Source organism: Heterodontus francisci, chromosome 17 (assembly GCF_036365525.1).
Source record: "Heterodontus francisci isolate sHetFra1 chromosome 17, sHetFra1.hap1, whole genome shotgun sequence".
Classification (NCBI taxonomy): domain Eukaryota; kingdom Metazoa; phylum Chordata; class Chondrichthyes; order Heterodontiformes; family Heterodontidae; genus Heterodontus; species Heterodontus francisci.
The window spans coordinates 81,717,183-81,740,568 of NC_090387.1; the positions used below are offsets into that span (position 1 = coordinate 81,717,183).

The 23,386-nt window shown below is 47.6% G+C and overlaps 1 protein-coding gene across 3 annotated transcripts in view; it reads left to right on the forward strand.

Annotated features, from left to right (window-relative positions):
• Positions 1-23,386, forward strand: part of LOC137379093 (RNA-binding Raly-like protein) — an 831,538-nt gene that overhangs the window by 583,359 nt on the left and 224,793 nt on the right. The window lies entirely within an intron of this gene.

The window sequence follows — 23,386 nt, forward strand, 5'->3', positions numbered from 1 at the left end:
TTCCCAATTCCCTGTCATTCTCACTCTGACCTCTTCCCAATTCCTTGTCATTCTCACTCTAACCTCGTCCCAATTCCCTCTCATTCTAATTCTGACCTCATCCCAATTCCCTGTCTTTCACACTCTGGCCTCTTCCTAATTCCCTGTCATTCTCACTCTGACCTTGTCCCAATTCCCTGTGATTCTCACTCTGACCTCTACCCTATTCCGTCATTCTCATTCTGACCTCATCCCAATTCTGTCATTCTCACTCTGGCCTCTTCCCAATTCCCTATCATTCTCACTCTGACCTCTTCCCGATTCCGTCATTCTCACTCTGGCCTCTTCCCAAATCCCTGTCAACCTCACTCTGACCTCTTCACAATTCCCTGTCAATCACATTCTGACTTGTTCCCAATTCCCTGTCATTCTAATTCTGACCTCATCCCAGTTCCGTCATTCTCACTCTGGCCTCTTCCCAATTCCCTGTCATTCTCACTCTGACCTCTTCCCAATTCTGTCATTCTCATTCTGACCTCTTCCCAATTCTGTCATTCTCACCCTGACCTCTTCCCTGTTCCGTCATTCTCACTCTGGCCTCTTGTCAATTCCCGATCATTCTCACACTGACCTCTTCCCGATTCCGTCATTCTCACTCTGACCTCTTCCCAATTCCGTCATTCTCACTCTGACCTCTTCCCAATTCCCTGTCATTCTCACTCTGTCCTTGTCCCATTTCCCTGTCATTCTAATTCTGACGTCATCCCAATTTCCGTCATTCTCACTCTGGCCTCTTCCCAATTCTGTCATTCTCATTCTGACCTCATCCCAATTCTGTCATTCTCACTCTGACCGTTTCCCAATTGCCTGTCAACCTCACTCTGACCTCTTCCCAATTCCGTCATTCTCACTCTGACCTCTTCCCAATTCCCTGTCAATCACATTCTGACTTCTTCCCAATTCCCTGTCATTCTCGCTCTGACCTCTTCCCAATTCCCTATCATTGTCACACTGACCTCTTCCCAATTCCATCATTCTCACTCTGACCTCTTCTCAATTCCCTCATTCTCTGTCTGACCTCTTCCCACTTCCCTGTCAATCACATTCTGACTTCTTCCCAATTCCCTGTCATTCTCACTCTGATCTCTTCCCAATTCCCTGTCATTCTCACTCTGGCCTCTTGTCAATTCCCGATCATTCTCACACTGACCTCTTCCCGATTCCGTCATTCTCACTCTGACCTCTTCTCAATTCCCTGTCATTCTCACTCTGACCTCTTCCCAATTCCCTGTCATTCTAATTCTGACGTCATCCCAATTTCCGTCATTCTCACTCTGGCCTCTTCCCAATTCTGTCATTCTCATTCTGACCTCATCCCAATTCTGTCATTCTAACTCTGACCGTTCCCCAATTCCCTGTCAACCTCACTCTGACCTCTTCCCAATTCCGTCATTCTCACTCTGACCTCTTCCCAATTCCCTGTCAATCACATTCTGATTTCCCAATTCCCTGTCATTCTCACTCTGACCTCTTCCCAATTCCCTGTCATTCTCACTCTGGCCCGTTCCCAATTCCCTGTCATTCTCACGCTGACCTCTTCCCAATTCCCTATCATTGTCACACTGACCTCTTCCCAATTCCATCATTCTCACTCTGACCTCTTCTCAATTCCCTCATTCTCTGTCTGACCTCTTCCCAATTCCCTGTCAATCACATTCTGACTTCTTCCCAATTCCCTGTCATTCTCACTCTGACCTCTTCCCAATTCCTTGTCATTCTCACTCTAACCTCGTCCCAATTCCCTCTCATTCTAATTCTGACCTCATCCCAATTCCCTGTCTTTCTCACTCTGGCCTCTTCCTAATTCCCTGTCATTCTCACTCTGACCTTGTCCCAATTCCCTGTGATTCTCACTCTGACTACCCTATTCCGTCATTCTCATTCTGACCTCATCCCAATTCTGTGATTCTCACTCTGGCCTCTTCCCAATTCCCTATCATTCTCACTCTGACCTCTTCCCGATTCCGTCATTCTCACTCTGGCCTCTTCCCAATTCCCTGTCAACCTCACTCTGACCTCTTCTCAATTCCCTGTCATTCTCACTCTGACCTCTTCCCAATTACCTGTTATTCTCACTCTGTCCTCGTCCCATTTCCCTGTCATTCTAATTCTGACGTCATCCCAATTTCCGTCATTCTCACTCTGGCCTCTTCCCAATTCCCTGTCAACCTCACTCTGACCTCTTTCCAATTCCCTGTCATTCTCACTCTGGCCCGTTCCCAATTCCCTGTCATTCTCACGCTGACCTCTTCCCAATTCCCTATCATTGTCACACTGATCTCTTCCCAATTCCATCATTCTCACTCTGACCTCTTCTCAATTCCGTCATTCTCTGTCTGACCTCTTCCCAATTCCCTGTCCATCACATTCTGACTTCTTCCCAATTCCCTGTCATTCTCACTCTGACCTCTTCCCAATTCCTTGTCATTCTCACTCTAACCTCGTCCCAATTCCCTCTCATTCTAATTCTGACCTCATCCCAATTCCCTGTCTTTCTCACTCTGGCCTCTTCCTAATTCCCTGTCATTCTCACTCTGACCTTGTCCCAATTCCCTGTGATTCTCACTCTGACCTCTACCCTATTCCGTCATTCTCATTCTGACCTCATCCCAATTCTGTCATTCTCACTCTGGCCTCTTCCCAATTCCCTATCATTCTCACTCTGACCTCTTCCCGATTCCGTCATTCTCACTCTGGCCTCTTCCCAAATCCCTGTCAACCTCACTCTGACCTCTTCACAATTCCCTGTCAATCACATTCTGACTTGTTCCCAATTCCTTGTCATTCTAATTCTGACCTCATCCCAGTTCCGTCATTCTCACTCTGGCCTCTTCCCAATTCCCTGTCATTCTCACTCTGACCTCTTCCCAATTCTGTCATTCTCATTCTGACCTCTTCCCAATTATGTCATTCTCACCCTGACCTCTTCCCTGTTCCGTCATTCTCACTCTGGCCTCTTGTCAATTCCCGATCATTCTCACACTGACCTCTTCCCGATTCCGTCATTCTCACTCTGACCTCTTCCCAATTCCGTCATTCTCACTCTGACCTCTTCCCAATTCCCTGTCATTCTCACTCTGACCTCTTCCCAATTCCCTGTCATTCTCACTCTGTCCTCGTCCCATTTCCCTGTCATTCTAATTCTGACGTCATCCCAATTTCCGTCATTCTCACTCTGGCCTCTTCCCAATTCTGTCATTCTCATTCTGACCTCATCCCAATTCTGTCATTCTCACTCTGACCGTTTCCCAATTGCCTGTCAACCTCACTCTGACCTCTTCCCAATTCCGTCATTCTCACTCTGACCTCTTCCCAATTCCCTGTCAATCACATTCTGACTTCTTCCCAATTCCCTGTCATTCTCACTCTGACCTCTTCCCAATTCCCTGTCATTCTCACTCTGGCCCGTTCCCAATTCCCTGTCATTCTCACGCTGACCTCTTCCCAATTCCCTATCATTGTCACACTGACCTCTTCCCAATTCCATCATTCTCACTCTGACCTCTTCTCAATTCCCTCATTCTCTGTCTGACCTCTTCCCACTTCCCTGTCAATCACATTCTGACTTCTTCCCAATTCCCTGTCATTCTCACTCTGATCTCTTCCCAATTCCCTGTCATTCTCACTCTGACCTCTTCCCAATTCTGTCATTCTCACCCTGACCTCTTCCCTGTTCCATCATTCTCATTCTGGCCTCTTGTAAATTCCCGATCATTCTCACACTGACCTATTCCCGATTCCGTCATTCTCACTCTGACCTCTTCCCAATTCCGTCATTCTCACTCTGACCTCTTCTCAATTCCCTGTCATTCTCACTCTGACCTCTTCCCAATACCCTGTCATTCTCACTCTGTCCTCGTCCCATTTCCCTGTCATTCTCATTCTGACGTCATCCCAATTTCCGTCATTCTCACTCTGGCCTCTTCCCAATTCTGTCATTCTCATTCTGACCTCATCCCAATTCTGTCATTCTCACTCTGACCGTTTCCCAATTCCCTGTCAACCTCACTCTGACCTCTTCCCAATTCCGTCATTCTCACTCTGACCTCTTCCCAATTCCCTATCAATCACATTCTGACTTCCCAATTCCCTGTCATTCTCACTCTGACCTCTTCCCAATTCCCTGTCATTCTCACTCTGGCCCGTTCCCAATTCCCTGTCATTCTCACTCTGTCCTCGTCCCATTTCCCTATCATTGTCACACTGACCTCTTCCCAATTCCATCATTCTCACTCTGACCTCTTCTCAATTCCGTCATTCTCTGTCTGACCTCTTCCCTATTCCCTGTCAATCACATTCTGACTTCTTCCCAATTCCCTGTCATTCTCACTCTGACCTCTTCCCAATTCCTTGTCATTCTCACTCTAACCTCGTCCCAATTCCCTCTCATTCGAATTCTGACCTCATCCCAATTCCCTGTCTTTCTCACTCTGGCCTCTTCCTAATTCCCTGTCATTCTCACTCTGACCTTGTCCCAATTCCCTGTGATTCTCACTCTGACCTCTACCCTATTACGTCATTCTCATTCTGACCTCATCCCAATTCTGTCATTCTCACTCTGGCCTCTTCCCAATTCCCTATCATTCTCACTCTGACCTCTTCCCGATTCCGTCATTCTCACTCTGGCCTCTTCCCAGTTCCCTGTCAACCTCACTCTGACCTCTTCTCAATTCCCTTTCATTCTCACTCTGACCTCTTCCCAATTCCCTGTTATTCTCACTCTGTCCTCGTCCCATTTCCCTGTCATTCTAATTCTGACGTCATCCCAATTTCCGTCATTCTCACTCTGGCCTCTTCCCAATTCCCTGTCAACCTCACTCTGACCTCTTTCCAATTCCCTGTCATTCTCACTCTGACCTCTTCTCAATTCTGTCATTCTCACTCTGACCTCTTCACAATTCTGTCATTCTCACTCTGGCCTCTTGCCAATTCCCTGTGATTCTCACTCTGACCGCTTCCCAATTCCCTGTCATCCTCACTCTGGCCTCTTCCCTGTGATTCTCACTCTGACCTCTACCCTATTCCGTCATTCTCCTTCTGAACTCATCCCAATTCTGTCATTCTCACTCTGGTCTCTTCCCAATTCCGTCATTCTCACTCTGGCCTATTCCCAATTCCCTGTCAACCTCGCTCTGACCTCTTCCCAATTCCGTCATTGTTACTCTGGCCTCTTCCCAATTCCCTGTCAACCTCACTCTGACCTCTTCCCAATTCCCTGTCATTCTCACTCTGACCTCTTCCCAATTCCTTGTCATTCTCACTCTGACCTTGTCCCAATTCCCTGTCATTCTCACTCTGGCCTCTTCCCAATTCCGTCATTCTCACTTTGGCCTCTTCCCAATTCCCTGTCAACCTCACTCTGACCTCTTTGTGATTCCCTGTCATTCTCACTCTGTCCTCTCCCCAATTCCCTATCATTCTCACTCTGTCCCATTCCCAATTCCCTGTCATTCTCACTCTGACCTCTTCCCAATTCCGTCATTCTCACTCTGACCTCTTCCCAAGTCCCTGTCATTCTCACTCTGGCCCGTTCCAAATTCCCTGTCATTCTCACTCTGGCCTCTTCCCAATTCCGTCATTCTCACTTTGGCCTCTTCCCAATTCCCTGTCAACCTCACTCTGACCTCTTTGTGATTCCCTGTCATTCTCACTCTGTCCTCTCCCCAATTCCCTATCATTCACACTCTGGCCCATTCCCAATTCCCTGTCATTCTCACTCTGACCTCTTCCCAATTCTGTCATTCTCACTCTGACCTCTTCCCAAGTCCCTGTCATTCGCATTCTGACCTCATCCCAATTCTGTCATTCTCACTCTGACCGTTTCCCAATTCCCTGTCAACCACACTCTGACCTCTTCCCAATTTCGTCATTCTCACTCTGACCTCTTCCCAATTCCCTGTCATTCTCACTCTGACCTCTTCCCAATTCCCTGTCATTGTCACACTGACCTCTTCCCAATTCCATCATTCTCACTCTGACCTCTTCCCAATTCCATTATTCTCACTCTGACCTCTTCTCAATTCCGTCATTCTCTGTCTGACCTCTTCCCAATTCCCTGTCAATCACATTCTGACTTCTTCCCTATTCCCTGTCATTCTCACTCTGGTCTCTTCCCAATTCCGTCATTCTCACTCTGGCCTATTCCCAATTCCCTGTCAACCTCACTCTGACCTCTTTCCAATTCCCTGTCATTCTCACTCTGACCTCTTCACAATTCTGTCATTCTCATTCTGACCTCATCCCAATTCTGTCATTCTCACTCTGACCTCTTCCCAATTCCCTGTGTTTCTCACTCTGGCCTCTTCCAAATTCCCTGTCATTCTCACTCTGACCTCTTCCAAATTCCCTGTCTTTCTCACTCTGGCCTCTTGCCAATTCCCTGTGATTCTCACTCTGACCGTTTCCCAATTCCCTGTCAACCTCACTCTGACCTCTTCCCAATTCCGTCATTCTCACTCTGGCCTCTTCCCAATTCCCTGTCAACCTCACTCTGACCTCTTCACAATTCCCTGTCAATCACATTCTGACTTCTTCCCAATTCCCTGTCATTCTCACTCTGACCTCTTCCCAATTCCCTGTCATTCTCACTCTGGCCCGTTCCCAATTCCCTGTCATTCTCACGCTGACCTCTTCCCAATTCCCTATCATTGTCACACTGACCTCTTCCCAATTCCATCATTCTCACTCTGACCTCTTCTCAATTCCGTCATTCTCTGTCTGACCTCTTCCCACTTCCCTGTCAATCACATTCTGACTTCTTCCCAATTCCCTGTCATTCTCACTCTGATCTCTTCCCAATTCCCTGTCATTCTCACTCTGACCTCTTCCCAATTCCTTGTCATTCTCACTCTAACCTCGTCCCAATTCCCTCTCATTCTTATTCTGACCTCATCCCAATTCCCTGTCTTTCTCACTCTGGCCTCTTCCTAATTCCCTGTCATTCTCACTCTGACCTTGTCCCAATTCCCTGTGATTCTCACTCTGACCTCTACCCTATTCCGTCATTCTCATTCTGACCTCATCCCAATTCTGTCATTCTCACTCTGGCCTCTTCCCAATTCCCTATCATTCTCACTCTGACCTCTTCCCGATTCCGTCATTCTCACTCTGGCCTCTTCCTAATTCCCTGTCAACCTCACTCTGACCTCTTCACAATTCCCTGTCAATCACATTCTGACTTCTTCCCAATTCCCTGTCATTCTAATTCTGACCTCATCCCAATTCCGTCATTCTCACTCTGGCCTCTTCCCAATTCCCTGTCATTCTCACTCTGACCTCTTCCCAATTCTGTCATTCTCATTCTGACCTCTTCCCAATTCTGTCATTCTCACCCTGACCTCTTCCCTGTTCTGTCATTCTCACTCTGGCCTCTTGTCAATTCCCGATCATTCTCACTCTGGCCTCTTCCCAATTCCCTGTCATTCTCACTCTGACCTCTTCCCAATTCTGTCATTCTCATTCTGACCTCTTCCCAATTCTGTCATTCTCACCCTGACCTCTTCCCTGTTCTGTCATTCTCACTCTGGCCTCTTGTCAATTCCCGATCATTCTCACACTGACCTCTTCCCGATTCCGTCATTCTCACTCTGACCTCTTCCCAATTCCCTGTCATTCTCACTCTGACCTCTTCCCAATTCCTTGTCATTCTCACTCTAACCTCGTCCCAATTCCCTCTCATTCTAATTCTGACCTCATTCCAATTCCCTGTCTTTCTCACTCTGGCCTCTTCCTAATTCTGTCATTCTCACTCTGACCTTGTCCCAATTCCCTGTGATTCTCACTCTGACCTCTACCCTATTCCGTCATTCTCATTCTGACCTCATCCCAATTCTGTGATTCTCACTCTGGCCTCTTCCCAATTCCCTATCATTCTCACTCTGACCTCTTCCCGATTCCGTCATTCTCACTCTGGCCTCTTCCCAATTCCCTGTCAACCTCACTCTGACCTCTTCACAATTCCCTGTCAATCACATTCTGACTTGTTCCCAATTCCCTGTCATTCTAATTCTGACCTCATCCCAATTCCGTCATTCTCACTCTGGCCTCTTCCCAATTCCCTGTCATTCTCACTCTGACCTCTTCCCAATTCTGTCATTCTCATTCTGACCTCTTCCCAATTCTGTCATTCTCACCCTGACCTCTTCCCTGTTCCGTCATTCCCTCTCTGGCCTCTGGTCAATTCCCGATCATTCTCACACTGACCTCTTCCCAATTCCCTATCATTGTCACACTGACCTCTTCCCAATTCCATCATTCTCACTCTGACCTCTTCTCAATTCCCTCATTCTCTGTCTGACCTCTTCCCACTTCCCTGTCAATCACATTCTGACTTCTAACCAATTCCCTGTCATTCTCACTCTGATCTCTTCCCAATTCCCTGTCATTCTCACTCTGACCTCTTCCCAATTCTGTCATTCTCACCCTGACCTCTTCCCTGTTCCGTCATTCTCATTCTGGCCTCTTGTCAATTCCCGATCATTCTCACACTGACCTCTTCCCGATTCCGTCATTCTCACTCTGACCTCTTCTCAATTCCGTCATTCTCTGTCTGACCTCTTCCCAATTCCCTGTCAATCACATTCTGACTTCTTCCCAATTCCCTGTCATTCTCACTCTGACCTCTTCCCAATTCCTTGTCATTCTCACTCTAACCTCGTCCCAATTCCCTCTTATTCTAATTCTGACCTCATCCCAATTCCCTGTCTTTCTCACTCTGGCCTCTTCCTAATTCCCTGTCATTCTCAATCTGACCTTGTCCCAATTCCCTGTGATTCTCACTCTGACCTCTACCCTATTCCGTCATTCTCATTCTGACCTCATCCCAATTCTGTCATTCTCACTCTGGCCTCTTCCCAATTCCCTATCATTCTCACTCTGACCTCTTCCCGATTCCGTCATTCTCACTCTGGCCTCTTCCCAATTCCCTGTCAACCTCACTCTGACCTCTTCACAATTCCCTGTCAATCACATTCTGACTTGTTCCCAATTCCCTGTCATTCTAATTCTGACCTCATCCCAATTCCGTCATTCTCACTCTGGCCTCTTCCCAATTCCCTGTCATTCTCACTCTGACCTCTTCCCAATTCTGTCATTCTCATTCTGACCTCTTCCCAATTCTGTCATTCTCACCCTGACCTCTTCCCTGTTCCGTCATTCCCTCTCTGGCCTCTGGTCAATTCCCGATCATTCTCACACTGACCTCTTCCCAATTCCCTATCATTGTCACACTGACCTCTTCCCAATTCCATCATTCTCACTCTGACCTCTTCTCAATTCCCTCATTCTCTGTCTGACCTCTTCCCACTTCCCTGTCAATCACATTCTGACTTCTAACCAATTCCCTGTCATTCTCACTCTGATCTCTTCCCAATTCCCTGTCATTCTCACTCTGACCTCTTCCCAATTCTGTCATTCTCACCCTGACCTCTTCCCTGTTCCGTCATTCTCATTCTGGCCTCTTGTCAATTCCCGATCATTCTCACACTGACCTCTTCCCGATTCCGTCATTCTCACTCTGACCTCTTCTCAATTCCGTCATTCTCTGTCTGACCTCTTCCCAATTCCCTGTCAATCACATTCTGACTTCTTCCCAATTCCCTGTCATTCTCACTCTGACCTCTTCCCAATTCCTTGTCATTCTCACTCTAACCTCGTCCCAATTCCCTCTTATTCTAATTCTGACCTCATCCCAATTCCCTGTCTTTCTCACTCTGGCCTCTTCCTAATTCCCTGTCATTCTCAATCTGACCTTGTCCCAATTCCCTGTGATTCTCACTCTGACCTCTACCCTATTCCGTCATTCTCATTCTGACCTCATCCCAATTCTGTCATTCTCACTCTGGCCTCTTCCCAATTCCCTATCATTCTCACTCTGACCTCTTCCCGATTCCGTCATTCTCACTCTGGCCTCTTCCCAAATCCCTGTCAACCTCACTCTGACCTCTTCACAATTCCCTGTCAATCACATTCTGACTTGTTCCCAATTCCCTGTCATTCCAATTCTGACCTCATCCCAGTTCCGTCATTCTCACTCTGGCCTCTTCCCAATTCCCTGTCAACCTCACTCTGACCTCTTCCCAATTCTGTCATTCTCATTCTGACCTCTTCCCAATTCTGTCATTCTCACCCTGACCTCTTCCCTGTTCCGTCATTCTCACTCTGGCCTCTTGTCAATTCCCGATCATTCTCACACTGACCTCTTCCCGATTCCGTCATTCTCACTCTGACCTCTTCCCAATTCTGTCATTCTCACTCTGAACTCTTCCCAAGTCCCTGTCATTCTCACTCTGGCCCGTTCCAAATTCCCTGTCATTCTCACTCTGGCCTCTTCCCAATTCCGTCATTCTCACTTTGGCCTCTTCCCAATTCCCTGTCAACCTCACTCTGACCTCTTTGTGATTCCCTGTCATTCTCACTCTGTCCTCTCCCCAATTCCCTATCATTCACACTCTGGCCCATTCCCAATTCCCTGTCATTCTCACTCTGACCTCTTCCCAATTCTGTCATTCTCACTCTGACCTCTTCCCAAGTCCCTGTCATTCGCATTCTGACCTCATCCCAATTCTGTCATTCTCACTCTGACCGTTTCCCAATTCCCTGTCAACCACACTCTGACCTCTTCCCAATTTCGTCATTCTCACTCTGACCTCTTCCCAATTCCCTGTCATTCTCACTCTGACCTCTTCCCAATTCCCTGTCATTGTCACACTGACCTCTTCCCAATTCCATCATTCTCACTCTGACCTCTTCCCAATTCCATTATTCTCACTCTGACCTCTTCTCAATTCCGTCATTCTCTGTCTGACCTCTTCCCAATTCCCTGTCAATCACATTCTGACTTCTTCCCTATTCCCTGTCATTCTCACTCTGGTCTCTTCCCAATTCCGTCATTCTCACTCTGGCCTATTCCCAATTCCCTGTCAACCTCACTCTGACCTCTTTCCAATTCCCTGTCATTCTCACTCTGACCTCTTCACAATTCTGTCATTCTCATTCTGACCTCATCCCAATTCTGTCATTCTCACTCTGACCTCTTCCCAATTCCCTGTGTTTCTCACTCTGGCCTCTTCCAAATTCCCTGTCATTCTCACTCTGACCTCTTCCAAATTCCCTGTCTTTCTCACTCTGGCCTCTTGCCAATTCCCTGTGATTCTCACTCTGACCGCTTCCCAATTCCCTGTCATCCTCACTCTGGCCTCTTCCCTGTGATTCTCACTCTGACCTCTACCCTATTCCGTCATTCTCCTTCTGAACTCATCCCAATTCTGTCATTCTCACTCTGGTCTCTTCCCAATTCCGTCATTCTCACTCTGGCCTATTCCCAATTCCCTGTCAACCTCGCTCTGACCTCTTCCCAATTCCGTCATTGTTACTCTGGCCTCTTCCCAATTCCCTGTCAACCTCACTCTGACCTCTTCCCAATTCCCTGTCATTCTCACTCTGACCTCTTCCCAATTCCTTGTCATTCTCACTCTGACCTTGTCCCAATTCCCTGTCATTCTCACTCTGGCCTCTTCCCAATTCCGTCATTCTCACTTTGGCCTCTTCCCAATTCCCTGTCAACCTCACTCTGACCTCTTTGTGATTCCCTGTCATTCTCACTCTGTCCTCTCCCCAATTCCCTATCATTCTCACTCTGTCCCATTCCCAATTCCCTGTCATTCTCACTCTGACCTCTTCCCAATTCTGTCATTCTCACTCTGACCTCTTCCCAAGTCCCTGTCATTCTCACTCTGGCCCGTTCCCAATTCCCTGTCATTCTCACTCTGGCCTCTTCCCAATTCCATCATTCTCACTTTGGCCTCTTCCCAATTCCCTGTCAACCTCACTCTGACCTCTTTGTGATTCCCTGTCATTCTCACTCTGTCCTCTCCCCAATTCCCTATCATTCTCACTCTGGCCCATTCCCAATTCCCTGTCATTCTCACTCTGACCTCTTCCCAATTCTGTCATTCTCACTCTGACCTCTTCCCAAGTCCCTGTCATTCGCATTCTGACCTCATCCCAATTCTGTCATTCTCACTCTGACCGTTTCCCAATTCCCTGTCAACCACACTCTGACCTCTTCCCAATTTCGTCATTCTGACTCTGACCTCTTCCCAATTCCCTGTCATTCTCACTCTGACCTCTTCCCAATTCCCTGTCATTGTCACACTGACCTCTTCCCAATTCCATCATTCTCACTCTGACCTCTTCCCAATTCCATTATTCTCACTCTGACCTCTTCTCAATTCCGTCATTCTCTGTCTGACCTCTTCCCAATTCCCTGTCAATCACATTCTGACTTCTTCCCTATTCCCTGTCATTCTCACTCTGATCTCTTCCCAATTCCCTGTCATTCTCACTCTGACCTCTTCCCAATTCCTTGTCATTCTCACTCTAACCTCGTCCCAATTCCCTCTCATTCTAATTCTGACCTCATCCCAATTCCCTGTCTTTCTCACTCTGGCCACTTCCTAATTCCCTGTCATTCTCACTCTGACCTTGTCCCAATTCCCTGTCATTCTCACTCTGACCTCTTCCCAATTCTGTCATTCTCATTCTGACCTCTTCCCAATTCTGTCATTCTCACCCTGACCTCTTCCCTGTTCCGTCATTCTCACTCTGGCCTCTTGTCAATTCCCGATCATTCTCACACTGACCTCTTCCCGATTCCGTCATTCTCACTCTGACTTCCCAATTCTGTCATTCTCACTCTGACCTCTTCTCAATTCCCTGTCATTCTCACTCTGACCTCTTCCCAATTCCCTGTCATTCTCACTCTGTCCTCGTCCCATTTCCCTGTCATTCTAATTCTGACGTCATCCCAATTTCCGTCATTCTCACTCTGGCCTCTTCCCAATTCCCTGTCAACCTCACTCTGACCTCTTTCCAATTCCCTGTCATTCTCACTCTGACCTCTTCACAATTCTGTCATTCTCACTCTGACCTCTTCACAATTCTGTCATTCTCATTCTGACCTCATCCCAATTCTGTCATTCTCACTCTGACCTCGTCCCAATTCCCTGTGTTTCTCACTCTGGCCTCTTCCAAATTCCCTGTCATTCTCACTCTGACCTCTTCACAATTCTGGCATTCTCATTCTGACCTCATCCCAATTCTGTCATTCTCACTCTGACCTCTTCCCAATTCCCTGTGTTTCTCACTCTGGCCTCTTCCCAATTCCCTGTCATTCTCACTCTGACCGCTTCCCAATGCCCTGTCATCCTCACTCTGGCCTCTTCCCTGTGATTCTCACTCTGACCTCTACCCTATTCCATCATTCTCCTTCTGACCTCATCCCAATTCTGTCATTCTCACTCTGGTCTCTTCCCAATTCCGTCATTCTCACTCTGGTCTCTTCCCAATTCCCTGTCAACCTCACTCTGACCTCTTCCCAATTCCGTCATTGTTACTCTGGCCTCTTCCCAATTCCCTGTCAACCTCACTCTGACCTCTTCCCAATTCCCTGTCATTCTCACTCTGACCTCTTCCCAATTCCTTGTCATTCTCACTCTGACCTTGTCCCAATTCCCTGTCATTCTCACTCTGGCCTCTTCCCAATTCCGTCATTCTCACTTTGGCCTCTTCCCAATTCCCTGTCAACCTCACTCTGACCTCTTTGTGATTCCCTGTCATTCTCACTCTGTCCTCTCCCCAATTCCCTATCATTCTCACTCTGATCTCTTCCCAATTCCCTGTCATTCTCACTCTGACCTCTTCCCAATTCCTTGTCATTCTCACTCTAACCTCGTCCCAATTCCCTCTCATTCTAATTCTGACCTCATCCCAATTCCCTGTCTTTCTCACTCTGGCCTCTTCCTAATTCCCTGTCATTCTCACTCTGACCTTGTCCCAATTCCCTGTGATTCTCACTCTGACCTCTACCCTATTCCGTCATTCTCATTCTGACCTCATCCCAATTCTGTCATTCTCACTCTGGCCTCTTCCCAATTCCCTATCATTCTCACTCTGACCTCTTCCCGATTCCGTCATTCTCACTCTGGCCTCTTCCCAATTCCCTGTCAACCTCACTCTGACCTCTTCACAATTCCCTGTCAATCACATTCTGACTTGTTCCCAATTCCCTGTCATTCTAATTCTGACCTCATCCCAATTCCGTCATTCTCACTCTGGCCTCTTCCCAATTCCCTGTCATTCTCACTCTGACCTCTTCCCAATTCTGTCATTCTCATTCTGACCTCTTCCCAATTCTGTCATTCTCACCCTGACCTCTTCCCTGTTCCGTCATTCTCACTCTGGCCTCTTGTCAATTCCCGATCATTCTCACACTGACCTCTTCCCGATTCCGTCATTCTCACTCTGACCTCTTCCCAATTCCGTCATTCTCACTCTGACCTCTTCTCAATTCCCTGTCATTCTCACTCTGACCTCTTCCCAATTCCCTGTCATTCTCACTCTGTCCTCGTCCCATTTCCCTGTCATTCTAATTCTGACGTCATCCCAATTTCCGTCATTCTCACTCTGGCCTCTTCCCAATTCCCTGTCAACCTCACTCTGACCTCTTTCCAATTCCCTGTCATTCTCACTCTGACCTCTTCACAATTCTGTCATTCTCACTCTGACCTCTTCACAATTCTGTCATTCTCATTCTGACCTCATCCCAATTCTGTCATTCTCACTCTGACCTCGTCCCAATTCCCTGTGTTTCTCACTCTGGCCTCTTCCAAATTCCCTGTCATTCTCACTCTGACCTCTTCACAATTCTGTCATTCTCATTCTGACCTCATCCCAATTCTGTCATTCTCACTCTGACCTCTTCCCAATTCCCTGTGTTTCTCACTCTGGCCTCTTCCCAATTCCCTGTCAACCTCACTCTGACCTCTTCCCAATTCCGTCATTGTTACTCTGGCCTCTTCCCAATTCCCTGTCAACCTCACTCTGACCTCTTTGTGATTCCCTGTCATTCTCACTCTGTCCTCTCCCCAATTCCCTATCATTCTCACTCTGATCTCTTCCCAATTCCCTGTCATTCTCACTCTGACCTCTTCCCAATTCCTTGTCATTCTCACTCTAACCTCGTCCCAATTCCCTCTCATTCTAATTCTGACCTCATCCCAATTCCCTGTCTTTCTCACTCTGGCCTCTTCCTAATTCCCTGTCATTCTCACTCTGACCTTGTCCCAATTCCCTGTGATTCTCACTCTGACCTCTACCCTATTCCGTCATTCTCATTCTGACCTCATCCCAATTCTGTCATTCTCACTCTGGCCTCTTCCCAATTCCCTATCATTCTCACTCTGACTTCTTCCCGATTCCGTCATTCTCACTCTGGCCTCTTCCCGATTCCCTGTCAACCTCACTCTGACCTCTTCACAATTCCCTGTCAATCACATTCTGACTTGTTCCCAATTCCCTGTCATTCTAATTCTGACCTCATCCCAATTCCGTCATTCTCACTCTGGCCTCTTCCCAATTCCCTGTCATTCTCACTCTGACCTCTTCCCAATTCTGTCATTCTCATTCTGACCTCTTCCCAATTCTGTCATTCTCACCCTGACCTCTTCCCTGTTCCGTCATTCTCACTCTGGCCTCTTGTCAATTCCCGATCATTCTCACACTGACCTCTTCCCGATTCCGTCATTCTCACTCTGACCTCTTCCCAATTCCGTCATTCTCACTCTGACCTCTTCTCAATTCCCTGTCATTCTCACTCTGACCTCTTCCCAATTCCCTGTCATTCTCACTCTGTCCTCGTCCCATTTCCCTGTCATTCTAATTCTGACGTCATCCCAATTTCCGTCATTCTCACTCTGGCCTCTTCCCAATTCCCTGTCAACCTCACTCTGACCTCTTTCCAATTCCCTGTCATTCTCACTCTGACCTCTTCACAATTCTGTCATTCTCATTCTGACCTCATCCCAATTCTGTCATTCTCATTCTGACCTCATCCCAATTCTGTCATTCTCACTCTGACCTCGTCCCAATTCCCTGTGTTTCTCACTCTGGCCTAATCCAAATTCCCCGTCATTCTCACTCTGACCTCTTCACAATTCTGTCATTCTCATTCTGACCTCATCCCAATTCTGTCATTCTCACTCTGACCTCTTCCCAATTCCCTGTGTTTCTCACTCTGGCCTCTTCCCAATTCCCTGTCATTCTCACTCTGACCGCTTCCCAATGCCCTGTCATCCTCACTCTGGCCTCTTCCCTGTGATTCTCACTCTGACCTCTACCCTATTCCGTCATTCTCCTTCTGACCTCATCCCAATTCTGTCATTCTCACTCTGGTCTCTTCCCAATTCCGTCATTCTCACTCTGACCTCTTCCCAATTCCTTGTCATTCTCACTCTAACCTCGTCCCAATTCCCTCTCATTCTAATTCTGACCTCATCCCAATTCCCTGTCTTTCTCACTCTGGCCTCTTCCTAATTCCCTGTCATTCTCACTCTGACCTTGTCCCAATTCCCTGTGATTCTCACTCTGACCTCTACCCTATTCCGTCATTCTCATTCTGACCTCATCCCAATTCTGTCATTCTCACTCTGGCCTCTTCCCAATTCCCTGTCAATCACATTCTGACTTCTTCCCTATTCCCTGTCATTCTCACTCTGATCTCTTCCCAATTCCCTGTCATTCTCACTCTGACCTCTTCCCAATTCCTTGTCATTCTCACTCTAACCTCGTCCCAATTCCCTCTCATTCTAATTCTGACCTCATCCCAATTCCCTGTCTTTCTCACTCTGGCCACTTCCTAATTCCCTGTCATTCTCACTCTGACCTTGTCCCAATTCCCTGTCATTCTCACTCTGACCTCTTCCCAATTCTGTCATTCTCATTCTGACCTCTTCCCAATTCTGTCATTCTCACCCTGACCTCTTCCCTGTTCCGTCATTCTCACTCTGGCCTCTTGTCAATTCCCGATCATTCTCACACTGACCTCTTCCCGATTCCGTCATTCTCACTCTGACCTCTTCCCAATTCTGTCATTCTCACTCTGACCTCTTCTCAATTCCCTGTCATTCTCACTCTGACCTCTTCCCAATTCCCTGTCATTCTCACTCTGTCCTCGTCCCATTTCCCTGTCATTCTAATTCTGACGTCATCCCAATTTCCGTCATTCTCACTCTGGCCTCTTCCCAATTCCCTGTCAACCTCACTCTGACCTCTTTCCAATTCCCTGTCATTCTCACTCTGACCTCTTCACAATTCTGTCATTCTCACTCTGACCTCTTCACAATTCTGTCATTCTCATTCTGACCTCATCCCAATTCTGTCATTCTCACTCTGACCTCGTCCCAATTCCCTGTGTTTCTCACTCTGGCCTCTTCCAAATTCCCTGTCATTCTCACTCTGACCTCTTCACAATTCTGGCATTCTCATTCTGACCTCATCCCAATTCTGTCATTCTCACTCTGACCTCTTCCCAATTCCCTGTGTTTCTCACTCTGGCCTCTTCCCAATTCCCTGTCATTCTCACTCTGACCGCTTCCCAATGCCCTGTCATCCTCACTCTGGCCTCTTCCCTGTGATTCTCACTCTGACCTCTACCCTATTCCATCATTCTCCTTCTGACCTCATCCCAATTCTGTCATTCTCACTCTGGTCTCTTCCCAATTCCGTCATTCTCACTCTGGTCTCTTCCCAATTCCCTGTCAACCTCACTCTGACCTCTTCCCAATTCCGTCATTGTTACTCTGGCCTCTTCCCAATTCCCTGTCAACCTCACTCTGACCTCTTCCCAATTCCCTGTCATTCTCACTCTGACCTCTTCCCAATTCCTTGTCATTCTCACTCTGACCTTGTCCCAATTCCCTGTCATTCTCACTCTGGCCTCTTCCCAATTCCGTCATTCTCACTTTGGCCTCTTCCCAATTCCCTGTCAACCTCACTCTGACCTCTTTGTGATTCCCTGTCATTCTCACTCTGTCCTCTCCCCAATTCCCTATCATTCTCACTCTGATCTCTTCCCAATTCCCTGTCATTCTCACTCTGACCTCTTCCCAATTCCTTGTCATTCTCACTCTAACCTCGTCCCAATTCCCTCTCATTCTAATTCTGACCTCATCCCAATTCCCTGTCTTTCTCACTCTGGCCTCTTCCTAATTCCCTGTCATTCTCACTCTGACCTTGTCCCAATTCCCTGTGATTCTCACTCTGACCTCTACCCTATTCCGTCATTCTCATTCTGACCTCATCCCAATTCTGTCATTCTCACTCTGGCCTCTTCCCAATTCCCTATCATTCTCACTCTGACCTCTTCCCGATTCCGTCATTCTCACTCTGGCCTCTTCCCAATTCCCTGTCAACCTCACTCTGACCTCTTCACAATTCCCTGTCAATCACATTCTGACTTGTTCCCAATTCCCTGTCATTCTAATTCTGACCTCATCCCAATTCCGTCATTCTCACTCTGGCCTCTTCCCAATTCCCTGTCATTCTCACTCTGACCTCTTCCCAATTCTGTCATTCTCATTCTGACCTCTTCCCAATTCTGTCATTCTCACCCTGACCTCTTCCCTGTTCCGTCATTCTCACTCTGGCCTCTTGTCAATTCCCGATCATTCTCACACTGACCTCTTCCCGATTCCGTCATTCTCACTCTGACCTCTTCCCAATTCCGTCATTCTCACTCTGACCTCTTCTCAATTCCCTGTCATTCTCACTCTGACCTCTTCCCAATTCCCTGTCATTCTCACTCTGTCCTCGTCCCATTTCCCTGTCATTCTAATTCTGACGTCATCCCAATTTCCGTCATTCTCACTCTGGCCTCTTCCCAATTCCCTGTCAACCTCACTCTGACCTCTTTCCAATTCCCTGTCATTCTCACTCTGACCTCTTCACAATTCTGTCATTCTCACTCTGACCTCTTCACAATTCTGTCATTCTCATTCTGACCTCATCCCAATTCTGTCATTCTCACTCTGACCTCGTCCCAATTCCCTGTGTTTCTCACTCTGGCCTCTTCCAAATTCCCTGTCATTCTCACTCTGACCTCTTCACAATTCTGTCATTCTCATTCTGACCTCATCCCAATTCTGTCATTCTCACTCTGACCTCTTCCCAATTCCCTGTGTTTCTCACTCTGGCCTCTTCCCAATTCCCTGTCATTCTCACTCTGACCGCTTCCCAATGCCCTGTCATCCTCACTCTGGCCTCTTCCCTGTGATTCTCACTCTGACCTCTACCCTATTCCGTCATTCTCCTTCTGACCTCATCCCAATTCTGTCATTCTCACTCTGGTCTCTTCCCAATTCCGTCATTCTCACTCTGGCCTCTTCCCAATTCCCTGTCAACCTCACTCTGACCTCTTCCCAATTCCGTCATTGTTACTCTGGCCTCTTCCCAATTCCCTGTCAACCTCACTCTGACCTCTTTGTGATTCCCTGTCATTCTCACTCTGTCCTCTCCCCAATTCCCTATCATTCTCACTCTGATCTCTTCCCAATTCCCTGTCATTCTCACTCTGACCTCTTCCCAATTCCTTGTCATTCTCACTCTAACCTCGTCCCAATTCCCTCTCATTCTAATTCTGACCTCATCCCAATTTCCTGTCTTTCTCACTCTGGCCTCTTCCTAATTCCCTGTCATTCTCACTCTGACCTTGTCCCAATTCCCTGTGATTCTCACTCTGACCTCTACCCTATTCCGTCATTCTCATTCTGACCTCATCCCAATTCTGTCATTCTCACTCTGGCCTCTTCCCAATTCCCTATCATTCTCACTCTGACTTCTTCCCGATTCCGTCATTCTCACTCTGGCCTCTTCCCGATTCCCTGTCAACCTCACTCTGACCTCTTCACAATTCCCTGTCAATCACATTCTGACTTGTTCCCAATTCCCTGTCATTCTAATTCTGACCTCATCCCAATTCCGTCATTCTCACTCTGGCCTCTTCCCAATTCCCTGTCATTCTCACTCTGACCTCTTCCCAATTCTGTCATTCTCATTCTGACCTCTTCCCAATTCTGTCATTCTCACCCTGACCTCTTCCCTGTTCCGTCATTCTCACTCTGGCCTCTTGTCAATTCCCGATCATTCTCACACTGACCTCTTCCCGATTCCGTCATTCTCACTCTGACCTCTTCCCAATTCCGTCATTCTCACTCTGACCTCTTCTCAATTCCCTGTCATTCTCACTCTGACCTCTTCCCAATTCCCTGTCATTCTCACTCTGTCCTCGTCCCATTTCCCTGTCATTCTAATTCTGACGTCATCCCAATTTCCGTCATTCTCACTCTGGCCTCTTCCCAATTCCCTGTCAACCTCACTCTGACCTCTTTCCAATTCCCTGTCATTCTCACTCTGACCTCTTCACAATTCTGTCATTCTCACTCTGACCTCTTCACAATTCTGTCATTCTCATTCTGACCTCATCCCAATTCTGTCATTCTCACTCTGACCTAGTCCCAATTCCCTGTGTTTCTCACTCTGGCCTAATCCAAATTCCCCGTCATTCTCACTCTGACCTCTTCACAATTCTGTCATTCTCATTCTGACCTCATCCCAATTCTGTCATTCTCACTCTGACCTCTTCCCAATTCCCTGTGTTTCTCACTCTGGCCTCTTCCCAATTCCCTGTCATTCTCACTCTGACCGCTTCCCAATGCCCTGTCATCCTCACTCTGGCCTCTTCCCTGTGATTCTCACTCTGACCTCTACCCTATTCCGTCATTCTCCTTCTGACCTCATCCCAATTCTGTCATTCTCACTCTGGTCTCTTCCCAATTCCGTCATTCTCACTCTGGCCTCTTCCCAATTCCCTGTCAACCTCACTCTGACCTCTTCCCAATTCCGTCATTGTTACTCTGGCCTCTTCCCAATTCCCTGTCAACCTCACTCTGACCTCTTCCCAATTCCCTGTCATTCTCACTCAGACCTCTTCCCAATTCCTTGTCATTCTCACTCTGACCTTGTCCCAATTCCCTGTCATCCTCACTCTGGCCTCTTCCCAATTCCGTCATTCTCACTTTGGCCTCTTCCCAATTCCCTGTCAACCTCACTCTGACCTCTTTGTGATTCCCTGTCATTCTCACTCTGTCCTCTCCCCAATTCCCTATCATTCTCACTCTGGCCCATTCCCAATTCCCTGTCATTCTCACTCTGACCTCTTCCCAATTCTGTCATTCTCACTCTGACCTCTTCCCAAGTCCCTGTCATTCTCACTCTGGCCCGTTCCCAATTCCCTGTCATTCTCACTCTGACCTCTTCCCAATTCTGTCATTCGCATTCTGACCTCATCCCAATTCTGTCATTCTCACTCTGACCATTTCCCAATTCCCTGTCAACCACACTCTGACCTCTTCCCAATTCCGTCATTCTCACTCTGACCTCTTCCCAATTCCCTGTCATTCTCTGTCTGACCTCTTCCCAATTCCCTGTCAATCACATTCTGACTTCTTCCCAATTCCCTGTCATTCTCACTCTGATTTCTTCCCAATTCCCTGTCATTCGCACTGTGACCTCTTCCCAATTCCTTGTCATTCTCACTCCAACCTCGTCCCAATTCCCTCTCATTCTAATTCTGACCTCATCCCAATTCCGCAATTCTCACTCTGGCCTCTTCCGAATTCCCTGTCAACCTCACTCTGACCACTTTCCAATTCCCTGTCGTTCTCACTCTGAACTCTTCCCAATTCTGTCATTCTCATTCCGACCTCATCCCAATTCTGTCATTCTCACTCTGGCCTCTTCCCAATTCCGTCATTCTCACTCTGGCCTCTTCCAAATTCCCTGTTATTCTCACTCTGACCTCTTCCCAATTCCCTGTCTTTCTCACTCTGGCCTCTTCCGAATTCCCTATCATTCTCACTCTGACCTATTCCCAATTCCCTGTCATTCTCACTCTGAACTCTTCCCAATTCCGTCATTCTCACTCTGGCCTCTTCCCAATTCCCTGTCAACCTCACTCTGACCTCTTCCCAATTCCGTCATTCTTACTCTGGCCTCTTCCCAATTCCCTGTCAACCTCACTCTGTCCTCTTTCTAATTCCCTGTCATTCTCACTCTGTCCTTTTCCCAATTCCTTGTCATTCTCACTCTGACCTTGTCCCAATTCCCTGTCATTCTCACTCTGGCCTCTTCCCAATTCCGTCATTCTCACTCTGGCCTCTTCCCAATTCCCTATCAACCTCACTCTGACCTCTTTCTGATTCCGTGTCATTCTCACTCTGTCCTCTCCCCAATTCCCTGTCATTCACACTCTGACCTCTTCCCAATTCCCTGTCATTCTCACTCTGGCCCATTCCCAATTCCCTGTCATTCTCACTCTGACCTCTTCCCAATTCTGTCATTCTCACTCTGACCTCTTCCCAATTCCCTGTCATTCTCACTCTGGCCCGTTCCCAATTCATTGTCATTCTCACTCTGACCTCTTCCCAATTCCTTCATTCTCACTCTGACCTCTTCCCGATTGCGTCATTCTCACTCTGGCCTCTTCCCAATTCCCTGTCAACCTCACTCTGACCTCTTCACAATTCCCTGTCAATCACATTCTGACTTGTTCCCAATTCCCTGTCAGTCTAATTCTGACCTCATCCCAATTCCGTCATTCTCACTCTGGCCTCTTGTCAATTCCCGATCATTCTCACACTGACCTCTTCCCGATTCCGTCATTCTCACTCTGACCTCTTCCCAATTCCGTCATTCTCACTCTGACCTCTTCTCAATTCCCTGTCATTCTCACTCTGACCTCTTTCAATTCCCTGTCATTCTCACTCTGTCCTCGTCCCATTTCCCTGTCATTCTAATTCTGACGTCATCCCAATTTCCGTCATTCTCACTCTGGCCTCTTCCCAATTCCCTGTCAACCTCACTCTGACCTCTTTCCAATTCCCTGTCATTCTCACTCTGACCTCTTCACAATTCTGTCATTCTCATTCTGACCTCATCCCAATTCTGTCATTCTCACTCTGACCTCTTCCCAATTCCCTGTCTTTCTCACTCTGGCCTCTTGCCAATTCCCTGTGATTCTCACTCTGACCGCTTCCCAATTCCCTGTCATCCTCACTCTGGCCTCTTCCCAATTCCGTCATTCTCACTCTGACCGTTTCCCAATTCCCTGTCAACCACTCTCTGACCTCTTCCCAATTCCGTCATTCTCACTCTGACCTCTTCCCAATTCCCTGTCATTCTCACTCTGACCTCTTCCCAATTCCCTGTCATTGTCACACTGACCTCTTCCCATTTCCATCATTCTCACTCTGACCTCTTCCCAATTCCATCATTCTCACTCTGACCTCTTCTCAATTCCGTCATTCTCTGTCTGACCTCTTCCCAATTCCCTGTCAATCACATTCTGACTTCTTCCCAATTCCCTGTCATTCTCACTCTGATCTCTTCCCAATTCCCTGTCATTCTCACTCTGACCTCTTCCCAATTCCTTGTCATTCTCACTCTAACCTCGTCC